Source organism: Helianthus annuus, chromosome 2 (genome assembly GCF_002127325.2).
Source record: "Helianthus annuus cultivar XRQ/B chromosome 2, HanXRQr2.0-SUNRISE, whole genome shotgun sequence".
Taxonomy (NCBI): Eukaryota; Viridiplantae; Streptophyta; class Magnoliopsida; order Asterales; family Asteraceae; genus Helianthus; species Helianthus annuus.
Genome location: NC_035434.2, coordinates 9,521,903 through 9,541,294, shown reverse-complemented (window position 1 = coordinate 9,541,294; position 19,392 = coordinate 9,521,903). Strand labels below are relative to the sequence as shown.

The window sequence follows — 19,392 nt, the reverse complement described above, 5'->3', positions numbered from 1 at the left end:
GTTGGCACGTATCACACTTGGGCAGAGTACCCATATAACCCTTTCCTTTGTTTTCAACACCGGTTGTGGCTCTGGCCGATGTGCTTGATTCACCCTTCTTGTTCACATTGCTTGTACCTTGTTTGAAGTTGGAAAACTTCCGTTTTTTTTTCACCAGACGACTCCACATGAGTCTCTTTCTTCTTTGGCTCAGATGCTGAAAACTTGTTCAATCTAATAGCTTCCTCAGTAAGTGCCACACTGAGATCTATGGCTTCCGTCATCGTTGCAGGCTTGGACGTGGTAACCATACTCATGATCTGGGGCTCCATCCAGAAACAACCCTGAGATGTAGGTCACTTGTTGCTCAGGAGCACATTTGCTCATCCTTAGAACAGAGTCTGTCTTTTCAGCCCACCTAACAAACGCAACAGCACCTCTAGTGCCGTCGAAGTTTACGGGCTTGTAGTCGAGGAATTGCTTGTAGGTGCACCCTGCACATACGTTAGAATTTACAAATGGTATTAGCGGACGTGCTAAAAATATCCAAATGTATCGTAGTATATCTCAAACGACTTAACATTACCATTGGGTGGATTGTTATTGCCGTTGTTGTTGTTGTTGTTCGAGACATTTCCACTTGTTTTGGCATGAGAAGCTGCATATTGGGCTATAGCCGCGGCGATTATTCCTTGGAGTTCCGCCTCAGTAGTGGGTATGCGCGGGTTACGTCTTGGAGGTATCTTCTAAAAGATGGTTATGTAGGTCAGGTCATAGTAAATAAATAGTATGCGTACGTAATGACATTCATCAAGCACATAACATCTCATGTTATAAAGTTAAAACAAACAATCCAACAACGCATATAATGAGAATACTGCGATTGCACTATCATAAAATCAAGACCACAATACAATGTTTACAAGTTTTATAACTGTATTGTACATCAAAGTGACTAAGGGCCACATCGCCCTTGTCTGAACTATCTAGTCATCTACAACAACCGAAAACTAAATATCAAAAGTCATGACATCAAAACGCGGTCTTCAAGATGCTGTATAGTCGGCACAATCGTGGTCTTCTCACCAAAAGTCTACCTGCATCAAACCAAAATGCCTATGCTGATGGCGGAGGAGGAGGAGGAAAACGAGAGAAAAGTAAGTGACGCATATGTAACCAGTCCTCCTCTAAGGCACGACAGACGTGCATCGAATATGCAATCTGCTGCTCAGATGTCAAGAAACGAACGTCTGAATCAGGGGAAAGCGGACGAGGAGTGTGTGGTGCTGCAAAGGGGGTCTGACAGTGACAATGCGGACATGGAGCTCTCTCCAACTCCTATATATGACGGCTCAGCGCGTCCTGCTGTAGCTGCAGCGACGCAAGTATATCCTCCGTGGTGTACCCCACGTGAAATGGGTGGTACGTATCAAACAATGGCATAACAGGGGGGCGTAGTCCACAAAAATGGCTCGCTCGATGGTATGAAAGATGGTGCAGTAGGTGTTGCAACATGAGGAAATTGGGGCATGAATGGAAAAGATGATGATAGCACGGGTGGAACAGAAGCAGGCGGCTGCCTCGATGACCCCTCTCCAGGACGAGGTGGCGATATGTCCTGAAGAAATGTGATGGGGAGATCAGTGCGATGAACGTCAGTGGTGTGTGGGTGAAACAATGGAATATCAGTGGGTACAGAAACAGGTGCTACTGGTGGAGTGACAGGTAGCACAAACGATGGGTAATCGTCATCATCATCGTCGATCCACCCGTTGCAGGTGTCGGCATAACGAGGATCTATGTGTGTGGCGAAAGGTGCGCGGTCGACCAATACCGGCACGGGATCAGGTAATGGTGCATCAACAACATGTAACACCCCAAAAACATAAACCCGTATATTATAAAGTTCAAAGAATAGATAAACAAGAGTTTACCAACTAGGAATTTAACCTAGTTAAATTCCAAGTCTTGAATTAATGCATGTTATGGTTAAATAATTAAAATTAAAGAAAAATCATAGTAAAGGGACTAAACTTGTCAAAACCCAAAGTTGTATTACTAATAGTAACAAAACTTAAACCAAACCTCCCAAAATTGGGAGTCTGGTCGATCAAGAAACAAGCAGGGGGCGACATCCCCATATCAAAACCCTAACTCAAGCTAAATCTCTTCAATTGAAGCCCTAAATTAGTTCCAAATCGAGCTCTAATCACATATTAGTAAACACCTCATTGTGAGGATCAAAAGGTATGTGAAATTCAGTGATTATGTTACATCACAAATTCTAGGTTAATTGTGAAACATGAGAAATTTAGTTTGATTGTTGATGCATGATGGTAAATTAGTTAGAATAATGATGATATAGTGTCTAGGAGTAAAACCTAGACAACTACATGTGAATTTATGCCTAAATTCAGGAAATTTCATGAATCCATGGAAGCTAGGTTTTGGGTTTTATAAGATGATGATGAACACTAGGATTTGAATGATAATTCTAGTATAAACTTCATTATAGGAAGTAATTCCTGTGAAATTGATGCTAAGATGTGTGCAAGGTTTACTAATTAAAGTGAAATTTGAGGTTTAATTGTAAGTCACGAACTTGGAAATGATGGTAGGAAAATCCGACCCGTTAGGTGTTTGTTGAAATGCCTAAGTGAGGGTTTTTATGCTAAATTTGATGAAAACGCAGAATTTGACCATGTCTTATAAATGATGTGATTATGGTCGTAAAAAGAATTCTAAACAAGTTAAAAACTGAATTTATTAGGCAAAGAGTCCGGATCATCAAGCGGACAAGCCGGAGAGAATCCACGGGGAAAAGGCGCGCTTTAAAGGTACGAAATTTATTGTTTCGTTACATTATACCTTATTGTTAGTTTCATGTAGTCAATTTTGAAACACGACGACCAAGATTTACCAATACGTCATGAATATGATTAGTGCCTTAAACAAGTAAATGGGTCAAAACAAGTGAAAATGCATGAAATCTTACATATCCGAAATGGTGTGTAAGTTTAACACCCAAACGGGTCAAACAAGTTATGGAAATAAGCACGAAGCATGACATTATTACATAATGCGTGAATTACATGATAAGTATGCCGTGTAACGAACACCATACCCAAATTAAGAAATCTTGTTCTCAATATAGGAGCTAAGGTGCATATCCGATGCATGAAAATAGTATAAACAACCAAATATTATGTCTTGTAATCTAGTGTGTAAGTTGATTTCGTAAGCATGCCCGCTCAAGAATAGTTGAGTAATGTTATAAACAAAACAAGTATGAAGTACTAGCCCAGCCGCGCCGCAATTTATGCGAAATTGTGCTGTTTCGACTCATAGCGAATCAGCAAGAAAACTGCATTTTAAACAAGGGAGTGATGTGCAGAGTCCACCGTAAATTACGGTAGTACCGTAATTTACGGTGGCCTGAAATTCTTTACGGTGAGTCTCTACTGTGTTACGGTAGACCCCAAGTGACCAGCAGCCACCGTAATTTACGGTGACACCGTAAATTACGGTGGAGCCCTGTTTGAAAAAAGTTGTTTTGATCATTTTCTCGAATCTGTGTTCGGACTTGATTCGAATACGTAATTTCCAAGAGTGTTAGTACTAATGCTTGTTTTAAATGTTAGTTCTCAGGTACCAAGAAAAAGGATGAAGATCAAGCAAGCGAGTCGAACCGAACACACACATTTTTAGAACGCTTCCGCATCCAAACTTTGTGTTAGAAACTATGTAAATTAATGGTAGTTACTGTCTTGAATGTGGTTTGTAACAACAATACACGAAGGTTGTGTTAATTTTGGGTTTAAACTATGAAAGTTTTTGTAAAGTCGTCATTTTGGCGTTAAATGCAAGGTTTTTAGGTTATTAAATTTGGTAATATAAGCTGGGTCTTACAAGTTGGTAATCAGAGCTTAGGGTTGCCAATAAGTGTTCGGTTCAAGCTTGATCAACATCCAGTAAGAGTTATTGCTTAAGTAAAATTTAGAAGTATAGAAATAATTCACGAACGAATATACATGGAAAAGAGTGTATAAACACACTCAAACACAAGAAAAGCATGAAACAAGAATAATAGAATCAAGAGTGTGTAAGCACACTCAAACACGAGAAAAGCATGAGACAAGAATGATTGAGTCAAGTTGCGAACTTGATCAAATCAAAACAAGTAAAACATGTATTACAAATGAAATGTTTAACAATATATGTAAACATTTCAGTATCAAAGATGGCAAGCGGAGGTGACGGAGATGCGGTGCCAAGAGTCACCGAACAGATGAGAATAGTGATTGCCGAAGAAGTTGGAAAGGCGATCGAAAACAGCTTGTCGAACTTCATTGATAAAATCCAAAATACGGTTTTATCAGTGGTAGAAGAAAGAATCAAGAAGCTAGAAGATAATTCAAATCTAGCAAAGGAAAAATCCGGGGAACGAAAACCTTGTTCATACAAGGAATTCATAGCTTGTAAACCGCCTATCTATAATGGGGAAGTTGATCCAATCGTGTGTCAGCGATGGATAGGCGATACCGAGGGAGTGTTCGAGAGAACACATTGTGATGAAAATGACTACGTAGCTTATGGTACGGGTCAGTTAAGAGGTCAAGCGAAGGATTGGTGGGATAATAAGAAGAAAGAGATTGGAAACGAAGCGGCTAAGGCCATGACGTGGGAGGAGTTTAAGACGCCGTTTCTTAAACACCATAGCCCCAAAGCGGTTATAAACAAGATCAAGGAAGAGTTCATGCAACTCAGACACAAGGGTGAATCCATAGACAAGATCACGGGGGTGTTTATGGACAAAATGAAGTTCTGTGACGATCTGATCACGAACGAAGAACAAAAAGTCTATTACTACCATAACATGCTGAGCGCTGAATATAGGGAGTTCATAACCCCTTCAAAGTATGAGACCCTTACCGAGATTGTCAATGCTGCTCGGGAAAGGGAGATTGAGTTGAAGAAGAGTATAGAGCGGGGTGAACGAAGGGCACAGGATATAAATCCAAGCCCTACCAAGAAGGCAAGAACGAATGAAACGTCAAAGAAATCAGACGCAAAGAGCGGTACGCCAAGTTGCAAAATCTGCGGCAAGAATCACAAAGGTGAATGTCGCTTCAAGGATAAGCCATATCCTATATGTCGAAAAACGGGACATATGGCTATATCATGCCCGGAAAAAGTGACCGTTTGTTATAACTGTTACCGAACGGGTCATAAAAGATCAGAGTGCCCAGAATTGGCGGGAAAGAAAGAAGGGCAAGACTCAAAAGGTGAAGCCGCAAAAGCCAAAGCAAGATCCTTTCAATTGACCGCTGCTGAAGCAAAGGTCGAACCTGACGTGGTCTCAGGTATATTCACTATAAATTCAATTCCTGCACGTGTGTTATTTGATACTGGTGCGAATAAATCCTTTGTTTCATATGGGTTTATTCGACACCCCTCATTTGTTCTAACAAAATTACCTATGCCTTTAGAGGTAGAGATAGGTAATAATAAAAGCTTTATTGTCTGTGATGTATGTAAAAACTGCACGATGAATATTGATGACGAGGAATATGCAATAGACTTGATCCCGATGTCGATGGGAGAATTCCAAGTGGTAGTGGGAATGGATTGACTATCCCGTTACCACGCAAAAGTGGTTTGTTTCCGAAAGGAAATAAAACTAACTTCTCCTAGCGGAAAGCAAGTTACAATATATGGAGAAAAGGGAGGTAACCCGGTGATATGCTCAATGCTAGAAGCTCGCAAACTCATGAAACATGGATGCAAGGCCTTTATGGTATATGCGAGCGAAACGGAAAAGGAACTCCTCAAAATTGGGGATGTACCAGTCGTGCGAGATTATGAAGACGTGTTTCCGGAAGAACTACCGGGGATACCGCCAGAACGGGAGGTAGAGTTCAGAATCGAGTTGATTCCGGGCGCGAAACCCGTGGCCAAGGCGCCATACCGACTTGCACCGTCGGAGTTACAAGAATTGATGTCTCAAATTCAAGAATTTCTTGACAAGGGATTTATCCGACCGAGTGTGTCTCCGTGGGGCGCACCAGTCTTATTCGTGAAAAAGAAAGATGGCAGTATGCGCATGTGTATCGATTACCGGGAGTTAAACAAACTCACGGTGAAGAATCGATACCCACTTCCAAGAATTGACGATTTATTCGACCAACTGCAAGGAGCAAGTTGGTTTTCCAAAATTGATCTCCGATCCGGTTATCACCAATTGAAAGTCAAGGAGGAGGACGTACCCAAAACGGCTTTCCGTACGAGGTACGGGCATTATGAATTCCTCGTAATGCCTTTCGGATTGACCAATGCGCCCGCGACTTTCATGGACCTCATGAACCGGGTTTGCAAACCCATGCTAGATAAGTCGGTAATTGTATTTATCGACGACATTCTGGTATATTCAAAGAGTGAAGCCGAGCACGTGTGTCATTTGCGGGAAATATTAGACACACTTAGACGAGAGAAGCTGTATGCAAAATTCACGAAGTGTGCTTTCTGGTTACGGGAAGTACAGTTTCTTGGGCATCTTATTAGTGCTGATGGAGTACTAGTAGATCCGTCAAAGATAGAAGCTGTGACAAAATGGAGCCCTCCAAGAAATCCCTCGGAAATCCGAAGCTTTTTAGGGCTTGCGGGATATTATCGGAGATTCATACAGGATTTCTCCAAAATTGCCTTACCCTTGACCAAATTAACTCGTAAGGAGGAAAAGTTTGTGTGGGGCATTAAGCAAGAGGAAGCTTTCCAAACACTCAAGGAAAAGTTGACCCACGCTCCGGTACTGACCTTACAGGAAGGGACTGAAGACATGGTGGTTTACTCGGACGCTTCTCAATTGGGGCTCGGATGCGTGTTAATGCAACGAGGCAAGGTTATCGCCTACGCCTCGAGACAATTGAAGATTCATGAAAATAAATATCCGGTTCACGACTTAGAATTGGCGGCGGTGGTGTTTGCCTTAAAGATATGGAGATATTACTTGTACGGAGTAAAGTTTACAATCTTTACCGACCATAAAAGCTTGAAATATTTCTTCGACCAGAAGGAATTAAACATACGGCAAAGGCGGTGGTTAGAAACCGTCAAGGACTATGACTGCGAAATACATTACCACCCCGGTAAGGCCAATGTAGTTGCCGATGCGCTGAGTCGCAAAACAGATTATGCCCCGATACGGGTACGATCAATGCAACTGGTTGTGACTTCAAGTTTACTAGAACGAATTCGAGAAGCACAGGATGAAGCTGTAAAGGCGGAAAACTGGAAAAAGGAAAGAATTATTGGTCAAGTTAAAGACCCTGAAGTGGGCAGTCACGACCTAAGAACTCGTTTTAATAGAATCTGGGTTCCTAACACATGTGGTGTTAAGAAGCTTCTGCTTGATGAAGCTCATAAATCCCGTTATTCCATTCACCCGGGGGCGACCAAAATGTATCATGATTTGAAGCAAAACTATTGGTGGCCCGGAATGAAGCGAGACACTGTGAAATACGTGGAAAAATGCTTGACATGCCTACAAGTCAAGGCGGAACACCAAAAGCCGTATGGTAAACTCCAACCGTTAGAAATTCCGGTTTGGAAATGGGAGCAAATCACGATGGACCTATTGACTAAACTACCTAAAACAAGTCGTGGTTTTGATGCTATTTGGGTGGTCGTGGATAGATTAACTAAAAGCGCCCGTATTATTCCGATTCGTGAAACTTATACATCTGAGAAAATGTCGGAGATATACACCAATGAAATCATAGCAAGGCATGGGGTACCGATATCCATTGTATCAGACAGAGATGCTCGGTTTACCTCAAAATTCTGGCGTGAATTCCAAGAACAGATGGGAACTAAATTGTTCCTTAGCACTGCTTATCATCCACAAACGGATGGGCAGAGCGAAAGAACAATACAAACATTGGGTGATATGCTACGGGCTTGCATTATTGACTTTGGGGGTAGTTGGGATGTCCATTTACCCTTGGTCGAATTCGCATATAATAATAGCTATCACGCGAGCATTAAAATGGCCCCGTATGAGCTATTATATGGCAGAAAGTGTCGGACTCCGGTATGTTGGGGAGAGGTGGGCCCTCGAGGGCTAGCACCAACTGATGTAATCCGAGCTACAAATGCGAAAATTGACATAGTTCGGACACATTTGAAAGCGGCTCAAGACCGACAAAAGGCATACGCAGACAAAAGAAATAGGCCAATCGAGTTTCAGGTTGGCGAGATGGTCATGCTAAAGGTTTCCCCATGGAAGGGTATTATCAGATTCAGAAAAAGGGGGAAGTTAAGCCCGAGATTCATTGGGCCATTTAGAATCATTGAACGAGTTGGTAAGGTAGCTTATCGACTTGAATTACCCGAAGAGTTGAGTGGGATTCATAACACATTTCACGTATCACATCTCCGGAAATGTTTGGCCGACGAGACCGCTCATGTCCACTACGATGATATAGAGGTGGATAACAGTCTCAACTATGCAGTGAAACCGATTGCGATTTTAGATCGTAAAGAGAAAAGCTTGAGGAACAAAGTGATAAATCAAGTCAAGGTTAAGTGGGACCACAGAAAGGGGTCAGACACTACTTGGGAACCCGAAGAGGAGATGCGGCGTCTCTACCCTACATTATTTGGTACGTAATTCGGTTTCGGGGACGAAACCCTTTTTAAGGGGGGTGGACTTGTAACACCCCAAAAACATAAACCCGTATATTATAAAGTTCAAAGAATAGATAAACAAGAGTTTACCAACTAGGAATTTAACCTAGTTAAATTCCAAGTCTTGAATTAATGCATGTTATGGTTAAATAATTAAAATTAAAGAAAAATCATAGTAAAGGGACTAAACTTGTCAAAACCCAAAGTTGTATTACTAATAGTAACAAAACTTAAACCAAACCTCCCAAAATTGGAAGTCTGGTCGATCAAGAAACAAGCAGGGGGCGACATCCCCATATCAAAACCCTAACTCAAGCTAAATCTCTTCAATTGAAGCCCTAAATCAGTTCCAAATCGAGCTCTAATCACATATTAGTAAACACCTCATTGTGAGGATCAAAAGGTATGTGAAATTCAGTGATTATGTTACATCACAAATTCTAGGTTAATTGTGAAACATGAGAAATTTAGTTTGATTGTTGATGCATGATGGTAAATTAGTTAGAATAATGATGATATAGTGTCTAGGAGTAAAACCTAGACAACTACATGTGAATTTATGCCTAAATTCAGGAAATTTCATGAATCCATGGAAGCTAGGTTTTGGGTTTTATAAGATGATGATGAACACTAGGATTTGAATGATAATTCTAGTATAAACTTCATTATAGGAAGTAATTCCTGTGAAATTGATGCTAAGATGTGTGCAAGGTTTACTAATTAAAGTGAAATTTGAGGTTTAATTGTAAGTCACGAACTTGGAAATGATGGTAGGAAAATCCGACCCGTTAGGTGTTTGTTGAAATGCCTAAGTGAGGGTTTTTATGCTAAATTTGATGAAAACGCAGAATTTGACCATGTCTTATAAATGATGTGATTATGGTCGTAAAAAGAATTCTAAACAAGTTAAAAACTGAATTTATTAGGCAAAGAGTCCGGATCATCAAGCGGACAAGCCGGAGAGAATCCACGGGGAAAAGGCGCGCTTTAAAGGTACGAAATTTATTGTTTCGTTACATTATACCTTATTGTTAGTTTCATGTAGTCAATTTTGAAACACGACGACCAAGATTTACCAATACGTCATGAATATGATTAGTGCCTTAAACAAGTAAATGGGTCAAAACAAGTGAAAATGCATGAAATCTTACATATCCGAAATGGTGTGTAAGTTTAACACCCAAACGGGTCAAACAAGTTATGGAAATAAGCACGAAGCATGACATTATTACATAATGCGTGAATTACATGATAAGTATGCCGTGTAACGAACACCATACCCAAATTAAGAAATCTTGTTCTCAATATAGGAGCTAAGGTGCATATCCGATGCATGAAAATAGTATAAACAACCAAATATTATGTCTTGTAATCTAGTGTGTAAGTTGATTTCGTAAGCATGCCCGCTCAAGAATAGTTGAGTAATGTTATAAACAAAACAAGTATGAAGTACTAGCCCAGCAGCGCAGCAATTTATGCGAAATTGTGCTGTTTCGACTCATAGCGAATCAGCAAGAAAACTGCATTTTAAACAAGGGAGTGATGTGCAGAGTCCACCGTAAATTACGGTAGTGTAACACCCCAAAACCCGAATGTTTATATTTGTCGTATGTCCATATAAGACACATCATGAAATAAATAACTAGGCTAATTAACCTAGTTAAGTATATGGCAAAACTATTAAATGGAGAGAGTTGTGCCAAATGTGTTCTAAGTGCCAACATGAGGGACTAATTGAAGTAAAATGGAAGTTGAGTTATTAAAATGAAAAATAAACACACACAAACACACAATTCGTGTGTGTTCTCGAACGTACAGGGGCTTCAAGAAGCCAAGCCCTAGTTCTTCAAAAAGCTTCAAATTAAGGGATGATTCAAGGCTCAAATTCGTGAATTCTCATGGATTAATGATCACCATCACAAGGGGATCATAAGGTATGTCTCGATTCTCAGTTTTGGAGAACAACCGTGAAGTGGGTTTTGATGAATGTATGAATTCGATCAAAAATTGGCATGAATACTTGCTAATGTTATCATGTTTAAATCGAATCATAGCTGAATTTTAGTAATCTTAGGGATTTAGAAGGAAACCATGTTTATGAGTATGAGAAAGACTATGATGAACATGTGTTTAGTGATGATTTTGATTATGTTGATGCATGTGTTATGAATTAGGTTTTGATAGTAATATGATGTAGGTGACAATATGATTTTGTTTGAATGTAATGGTTCATGAGATGAATTTGGGAAGAACATGCTTAAACCACTTGTACACTATGCTTGGAAAGTAGATTGCACACCAAGTGTTTGATGAAATGCCTAGTATAGGTTAGTGTGTGTTATCACTTGTATGGAATGTTAATTAAATAGTAATGAAGGCGATTATGTATTACAAGTATGAAAAGTGCTTAGTTATGATGTTGTGTACAAAATAACATGCTATGTGTATCGAGTAACAAAGCTGATTAGGATTAAAATTTGTTGCGCAACAATTTTGCAAAAATCATATAAAATCATAGGAAGGACCTGTGAGGTCGAGCCTTATATGCTCAAAAAGCTATTTAAACATATTACGTTTTGTGTTTGAACATGTTTGTTGAATTCGGATGTTAAACAGGCCAAAACAGTGCCCAAAGTCGGCAATACTGTTTTGACAGCAAGCTGTTTGGAAGCATTTCAGCTTCTGTGCTGATTTTGTAAAAATCATATAAAATCATAGGAACGTCCGATTGTTACGATCTTTATATGCTTAGAAAGGTCTCTGAGTGTAGATCATTTCATATTTGAACATGAAGAACTGAATCAGAAGATAAATGGGTTAAAATGTGTCGTGAACAGCTGCTGCGCAGAAAGTTGCTGCACATTTTTAGTATAAATATTAAGTAAAAATAGTTGTATTGTTATGCACACTTGTATGAATCATGAACTACTGATTTTTATAAATTATTAGTAAGTTATTTGATTGTTTTAAGTGTCTAAAACACTTACCAACTAGTTTATGCATATGATTGCACCAACGGGTCGAAACGGGTTGTTGATAGAAAATAGTAGAATGGATGTGTAAAAAAAAACCAAGGTGTTAAGAGATGGTATGAAATGTTTAACGTATGAAACAAGTTGCCTAACTTAGAAAATGTTATCATTCTAAGTATGGAATTTTGAAAGAATAATGAACATGATGTAAATACATAATTATGCATACTAGAAGCTCATGTATGACTTTTGTGATGATGAAATGATAAATTGTTAGATTGATTAGCATTGTAGTATTATGATACATGTTGAACTCGTTAAGCGATTGACACGTGAATAGAAGTGTGATTAGTGATGCGTATGATTACGTATACTAACTATTGAATGGATGTAATGGAATGAGATAATAGGAACGTGTCAAGGAGAGCTCAAGCATAGGAGGATAACGGGTCAAGATAAGGCAAGGTCACAAATACACTTATTGGAGCACTCAAGGTAAGTGATGTCTATAATCACTTCTTATTTTATTTAAGTAAAGTAGCGTTAGTTGATTAAGCATGATGGGGTTTGAAGTTTCATATGGTTTTGGTCGTATGAAATTGGTAATTTTAGCTTAGTAGACCGAATGGGACAATATAAAGTTGTAATCCTATGACGAATAATGTCTATGTAATGGCTACGGTATGTAACCGGGTAATGGGTAAAATTGCACATAAGTGCACCAACCGAGAATGGGGACTTAGGTTAATGGGTCAAAGTGAAGGTATACTTTAGCACGGAACGTTTGTACAAGCAATGTCGATAGTATTTCATGTGCCCGGTTAGTGTAAGGTGTTATAACATTAACATTATGTGAGCCTTAAGTGTAAACATATGAGTTGTTGATAAATGCATGACGGGTCGAATAATTCGTAATGAATAATAAGCCGAAAATGTATAAGTTAAGAATTTCCTTAACCCGGATGTTGGATTTTAAGTTCACATAATAGAATGTTAGTTTACAATCATGCAGGAAGAAACGGGAGGTTAATCGGGTAAACGGTTTAAAAGCTATGCAAGTTTTTGTGCGTGCGAACGACAAAACAACACAACAGAAAAATGGCAAAACTAGAGGCCGTCGCCGACGCCCCTATGGGCCGTCGCCGACGCCCCTATGGGCCGTCGCCGACGCCTTGTGCATTTTCAGTTTTCTCCGACGCCTAATTTTCCTGTCTACGGAGGTTTCTGGCTACGCGAAAAACTAATAGCCGTCGCCGACGGCCTCCACATGTTTTAAATGCTGAAATTCGTTAATTAAGTTATTTTGTGTACCGTAAGCTTCGGTATATTAACCGTGGTCTACGACGGGCCTCCCAAGCATAATTTTGAATGTTTCCTTGATGCTTTTGGATCATAAATCCAAGTCTAAGCACTCCATAATTAATGTACGAGTATGATAAGTGAATGCGAATAGGTTAAATCAAGAATTGAATGTAAGTACGTATGTGTAGACATGATTATGTAAGCATTTAGTTATGTATATAGATAAGTAGATGTGTAGATATGTAGGTGCGTATGATTAGACGTATGAATATACGAATGCACGAAGTAGGATTTATCGCCTATGAAAAGAATGGGACAGGTATGCATGTATACATGGTTTCAATACGTTTGAGTATGGACGTTACTAATGATGTGCTTGAGATTGGAATGTAATGCAAGGATGAGAACGTCAGACTCTTGTAGAATTGAAGCCGAACCTGGAAGCCGAACTCGAAACAAAGGAATCCGAGAGGATAGTCGAATGAATTAAAGTTTATGTTGTTGAATGTTATATGATTTTTAATTGTACCAGATTATTGTTGTATGATGTTGTCAATGACTAATGGTTAAGTTGTATGTGATGTCCACAGGTACTACACGGATTTCTTCTACCACTATCGAAGATAAGCGGGCATAGATCGAGTCGAATAACAAGGATTGTACGGAAAGAACGGTTACGTAGTCTTAATTTTGTAACACATTAATTTGTAAAAAGGGAAGTGAATTTTGTAAGCTTCTTGAATGTGTGTATTATTTTAAGATCGTAAAGGAATTTTTAAAGCTATTTTTCCGCTGCGTTATCTTTAAGTTCTTACACGATGATCTTACAGGGAATCGTTCTTATTACGAACGGGTCATGCCCGAATTTTTCTTAAATAATAGTATGGTAATATTACTTTTCGGATTAAGAAATATGGGCGTTACAGGTAGTACCGTAATTTACGGTGGCCTGAAATTCTTTACGGTGAGTCTCTACTGTGTTACGGTAGATGACCAGCAGCCACCGTAATTTACGGTGACACCGTAAATTACGGTGGAGCCCTGTTTGACAAAAGTTGTTTTGATCATTTTCTCGAATCTGTGTTCGGACCTGATTCGAATACGTAATTTCCAAGAGTGTTAGTACTAATGCTTGTTTTAAATGTTAGTTCTCAGGTACCAAGAAAAAGGATGAAGATCAAGCAAGCGAGTCGAACCGAACACACACATTTTTAGAACGCTTCCGCATCCAAACTTTGTGTTAGAAACTATGTAAATTAACGATAGTTACTGTCTTGAATGTGGTTTGTAACAACAATACACGAAGGTTGTGTTAATTTTGGGTTTAAACTATGAAAGTTTTTGTAAAGTCGTCATTTTGGCGTTAAATGCAAGGTTTTTAGGTTATTAAATTTGGTAATATAAGCTGGGTCTTACACAACAGGATCATCCATCAAGGGTGGAGCAACAACGGGAAGATCATCAATGGGTATATCATCAACAAGAGGTGCAATGGCTGGTGCATCATCATGAATAGGGTCATGCTCTAGTGCAGGATTAGGAGCAACAACAGGCTCTGGGGCCATGACAGGCTCGGGGTCAACAAGATCCATATCAAAATCAGCAGGAATGTCAAACAAAGGATCAATAGGAGCTATGGGCGCCTCTAAGGGCTGGTCCATATGAATAAACTCAATGTCCTGGTCAGGATCGAAATCAGGGGGAAAAACTGGATCAAAATCATCATCGATCTCATGGTCGAACTCGAACTCATGTGATGGACCAGGTGCAGCTGACATCGCCATGTCGGGGTTGGCGTCAGAAGAGTGATGCTGCACTCCCTGGTCGTGCAAAGACGCAGATGCCACAAATTCCAACGAATCTGGGACAGGTGAACCAACAGGAAGCTCCTCTACAGGTGCCTCAACAATAGGAAGGATAATGTCGGCATCAATCGGGGCCCCGCCCTCATAGTCGTCCTCAGGCGGACCCTCCTCGAATAGATCAATGTCGTCGTCAGATACGACATCGAGTGGCACATTCACCACGGGGAAAGCAGCAAGCGGAATGGGAGCAGGGATCACCGCAAGAGGTAAATCCCCAGTAGGAATGCTATCTGCAGGCTCAACTCCGATGTCTGGCAGCGCGAAAGGCTGAAAATCGTCGTCATCGTGTCTGAGGTGTATACGTCTCCCTCTGACGGTATCTCGTCATCTGACACAACTGCCATGGGGTCCACTGTGTCTGATACTCCTGTGTCTGAAGAAGAAACCATGGTGTCTGTAACACAATCACACATATGCACATATATCAATCATGAATCAAATAAACATGTAAGTCACCATAAAACAAACAAGTAATTCTCCTAGTCTCCTAGACTACCCTCCCAGCCTCTCAGACTGAACTTCCTAGCCTCTAAGACTAACTCCTTGGCCTCTAAGACCAACCTCCGAGTCTCTAAGACTAAACCTCCCCAATCTCTAAGATTGAACCCTTCAGTCTCTAAGACCAAACCTCCCCAACCTCTAAGGTTGAACCTCCCTCAGTCTCTAAGACTGAACTCCCTCAGTCTCTAAGACCGAAATATAATTTTGAAAAAGTGTATTTGTGCCTTTTATTTGTAAAAATGTTTTGTATCTTGGATCTGGACGATTTAGTGTATGCAATGTAAAAATGTTTTCGTGAGAGCCCTAGTGATCATAGTCTAGCCTCGAGAAAGAATCCTAGTTTGCTATGATCGTGGCTCTAATACCAAGCTGTCACACCCTGGCTTTTGCGGAAGCGTGGGTTTATTGGGTGTGACTTCTTAATACCATAGCACAACCACAACAATGCTATATGAAAATAAAATGCATGATAGTCATCCAATCATCAAGTTTTAAAAGTACTACAACGACATTGTTTTAAAAAGTCGACACATAAGACTTAATACAACCACGACATAAATTAAAAACATGTTCATCCGATACGACAAAAGACTTGACTAAAAACACGGTTTAAGACTTTTAACCCGTCCAGGCAAGGGTCACAGTTCCTAAACCCGGATGACATCATTATTCCTTATGCAGCTTGACGTGATTGCATACCTTGCCAGATCCACTAATTTCCTGAAATACATGTAGTTTGAAAAATCAACAAAAGTTGAGCGAGTTCATGTAAAAGTGAGTATGTATAAACCTTTAAAGTATGTATAAAAGTCCCTGGTATGTAGCAATAAGGAAAAAGAGATCACCAATGGGTTACAAAGCCACTGATATGTGTGAGAAAGTGCAGGGAAACTCAAACCTAGCAAATTTGTACCGGGCTTCGGCTGGAAGACACAGTCACCTCTATGGGCCGCCCCAGCCTCACGGGTGTGGGCTCGCTACACCCAAATAGATCTATCACTCTTGTGTCCCTCGGTCCTAACAACGAGGATTAATGGCCTCAAGTGTTGTACCCACCCCTCACATGATCTAGTAGTATAAACCCTCCCTACGCTAACCATACCATGTAATAAATGTTTTTAATTTATGTCATGGTTGTATTAAGTCTTATGTGTCAACTTTTTAAAACAATGTCGTTGTAGTACTTTTAAAACTTGATGATTGGATGACTATCATGCATTTTATTTTCATATAGCATTGTTGTGGTTGTGCTATGGTATTAAGAAGTCACACCAAATAAACCCACGCTTTCGTAAAAGCCAGGGTGTGACATTGTGTATTACAAACGTGATGAGGTCGGAAAAAGTATCGTACTTTAGCTCATACTAATGTTAAGATTTGATGGATTGTATCTCTTTTACAAGACCTTCATATTACTTTATCATGTCCACCTACTCTTTGGTGTGACAACATTGGTGCCGGTTATCTAGCAGTCAACCCGGTGTTTCATCAGCGTACGAATCACTTCGAGATTGATTTGCAGTTTATTCGTGAAATGGTGATCACATAGCCACTCGGTGTTTGATACGTCCCTACCACTCTTTAGCTTGTTAATCTTCTGACTAAGGGGTTGTCATCTTCACATTTTGACATTCTTCAGTACAAGCTTCATGTCGTTGTGCCACGTTAAGCATGGGGGGCATATTAGAGTATATACTTATGTGCATGAGCTTGAGTTAGTTTTGTTGAGTCTAGGTTATTTAGACGGTTGTTTTAGTTAGTTGCTTATAGGCTCCTCTCTTTATATATATATATATATATATATATATATATATATATATATATATATATATATATATATATATATCTCGCTCTAGTAGTTAAGTGAGATGTTTTCGGTTCATTCAAGTGTCCGACAACAGAGGTTGAAAAGGAGCAAATGAGCCAGATACCTTATGCGCTAGTAGTCGGGAGCCTGATGTATGCTCAAGTCTTTACTCGCCCAGATATCGCTTATATTGTTGGAATGCTAGGCCGTTATCAAACTATTCATGGCCTAGATCACTGGAAAGCAGCTAAGAAAGTACTTCGATATCTAGAAGGGACGAAAGACTATAAACTGACTTATAGAAGAAGTGATCATTTAGAAGTGGTAGGCTAATCTGATTCTGACTTTGCCAAATGCAAAGATGACAAGAAATCCACTTCGGGCTATATATTTATGTTAGCAGGCGGGCCTATCTCATGGAAGAGTCATAAACAACAGTTGACCACAACTTCCACAATGATGGCAAAATATATTGTTGTTTATAACGCAACCTATCATGGAATGTTTCTTAGGAATCTGATTACTGGACTCAAAATCGTTAATTCCATTTCTAGACCATTGAAGCTTTACTGTGATAACTCAGCTGTCGTTAGTTTCTCGAACAGTAACAGTTCGACTAGAGCTGGTTTATATCTCGATACAAAATATCTGTTCGTACGCGAACGAGTTGAGGAAAATAATCTTTGTATTGAGTATATTAGTACTAAAGATATGCTTGCAGATCCGATGACTAAAGGTCTCCCACCTAAGGTTTTCGAAGAACTTGTTTCGAATATGGGATTTACTAAAGACCTTATTTAATAGCATATTGTACTAGCTTATGTTTTAATTAATGAAATTTCCTCAGTTTGATTTTGCATATCTCTAACATATATTGAACTGGTATAATGATATATAGACAAATATAATTACAAATCAAACAAAGGGCTTATGCGTATTTTGATCATAACTGTTCGGGTTTTAAACTGAGGATGTAGTATGACTAATGGGGGTTCTGAGTCGCATAATGATTCAACGGCTGTATTTCTCTGCTACAGTTCTTGGTTTAAAGCTAAAATGAGTGTTAACTCCTAATCAGGCTTATCTAATATTCATGATAAATGATTACTCGACTAAGTGGGAGAATGTAGGATTAAATATATTATTATCATAATATTTAATCTTGTAGCCACTATAATCATTTATATTATATAGATCAAAAGATATTAACAACCTATTAATTAATTAGTTCGTTATTGTTGATGGACCATATTACCCTTTTTAACTAATTAGGTTTCCTCTGGGGTGTATATATAAGAAGATTATTATAGAGGTTACTAGGTTAGAAAAAACTTGATTACTCATACATCAAAATCGCCTCTCTCTCCAAAACCGAATTACCCTTTACTCAGTTCATCACCATCATTACTTTACACCTTAAGGAGGAACCAGATCATCCGACAAGTATGTCAAACTCAATGTATCACGGCCCCCGACCCGGTTTGACCCGTTTCAGGAGCCGCGGGACAGAAATCCCGTGATATTTATTTATGTGATTTTAGCAGCGGAATTTTATCATCAGGATCGTTTTAAAGCTAAAAACTTTTCCCGATTATTTTATTTCACAATTTAGGATAACACCCCGATAATTTACAATAACAAGATTTTACTGAGAAATCTTTATTTTTACAAAACATATTTCTTTATTTTATAATGAGCCACTACTTTAAGCCTGCACTGCTTCCCAACACTTTTCCTGAATTACAATAGATCACCTGAAACATGTTTGAAAAAGGTTTTGTCAGCGGGGAAATACTGAGTGAATCATTCAGTTTACTAAAACGACTCGTTTATTATAATTTACAGTATTAAGAGTTTTACATATGTTTCTGATATCTACCAACTACCCACAGTATTTGTCACTCGACCGGATCTGTGACTGTGGTCATATCACCATTGGATGCCCCAATGAATGACGTATATCACTTAATTTTAGGTTCGCCCACCTAACGTGATAAAAACAGTAGTAATGTGCACAATACCCCACATACTAGCTGTAATTTGGTGATTACATAAACTTAATCACTGTAATTATAACTTTGAAAATAATTTGGAGTATTGTAAAACATTTGATAAAAAGAGAATGACTCACATTGTAGATTTAACACAGGCGGAATACGATTTAGCCTTGTTAACCTAATTTAATAATAATGCACAAAAAACCGGGTTATTGATCAATACAGCAGTTACGATAACTCACGAGATCAAATTCTCACAACGAACGACAAAGTGCAATACTTAA

General features: G+C 39.2%; 1 long non-coding RNA gene across 1 annotated transcript; it reads left to right on the top strand.

The window, feature by feature from the left end:
- The first annotated feature begins 10,242 nt into the window (after nucleotides 1-10,242).
- Nucleotides 10,243-13,724, top strand: LOC110910164. The gene is made up of 3 exons (XR_002575913.2): nucleotides 10,243-10,598; nucleotides 12,047-12,131; nucleotides 13,529-13,724. It is a non-coding gene; the product is annotated as an uncharacterized LOC110910164 (long non-coding RNA).
- Nucleotides 13,725-19,392: the final 5,668 nt, after the last annotated feature.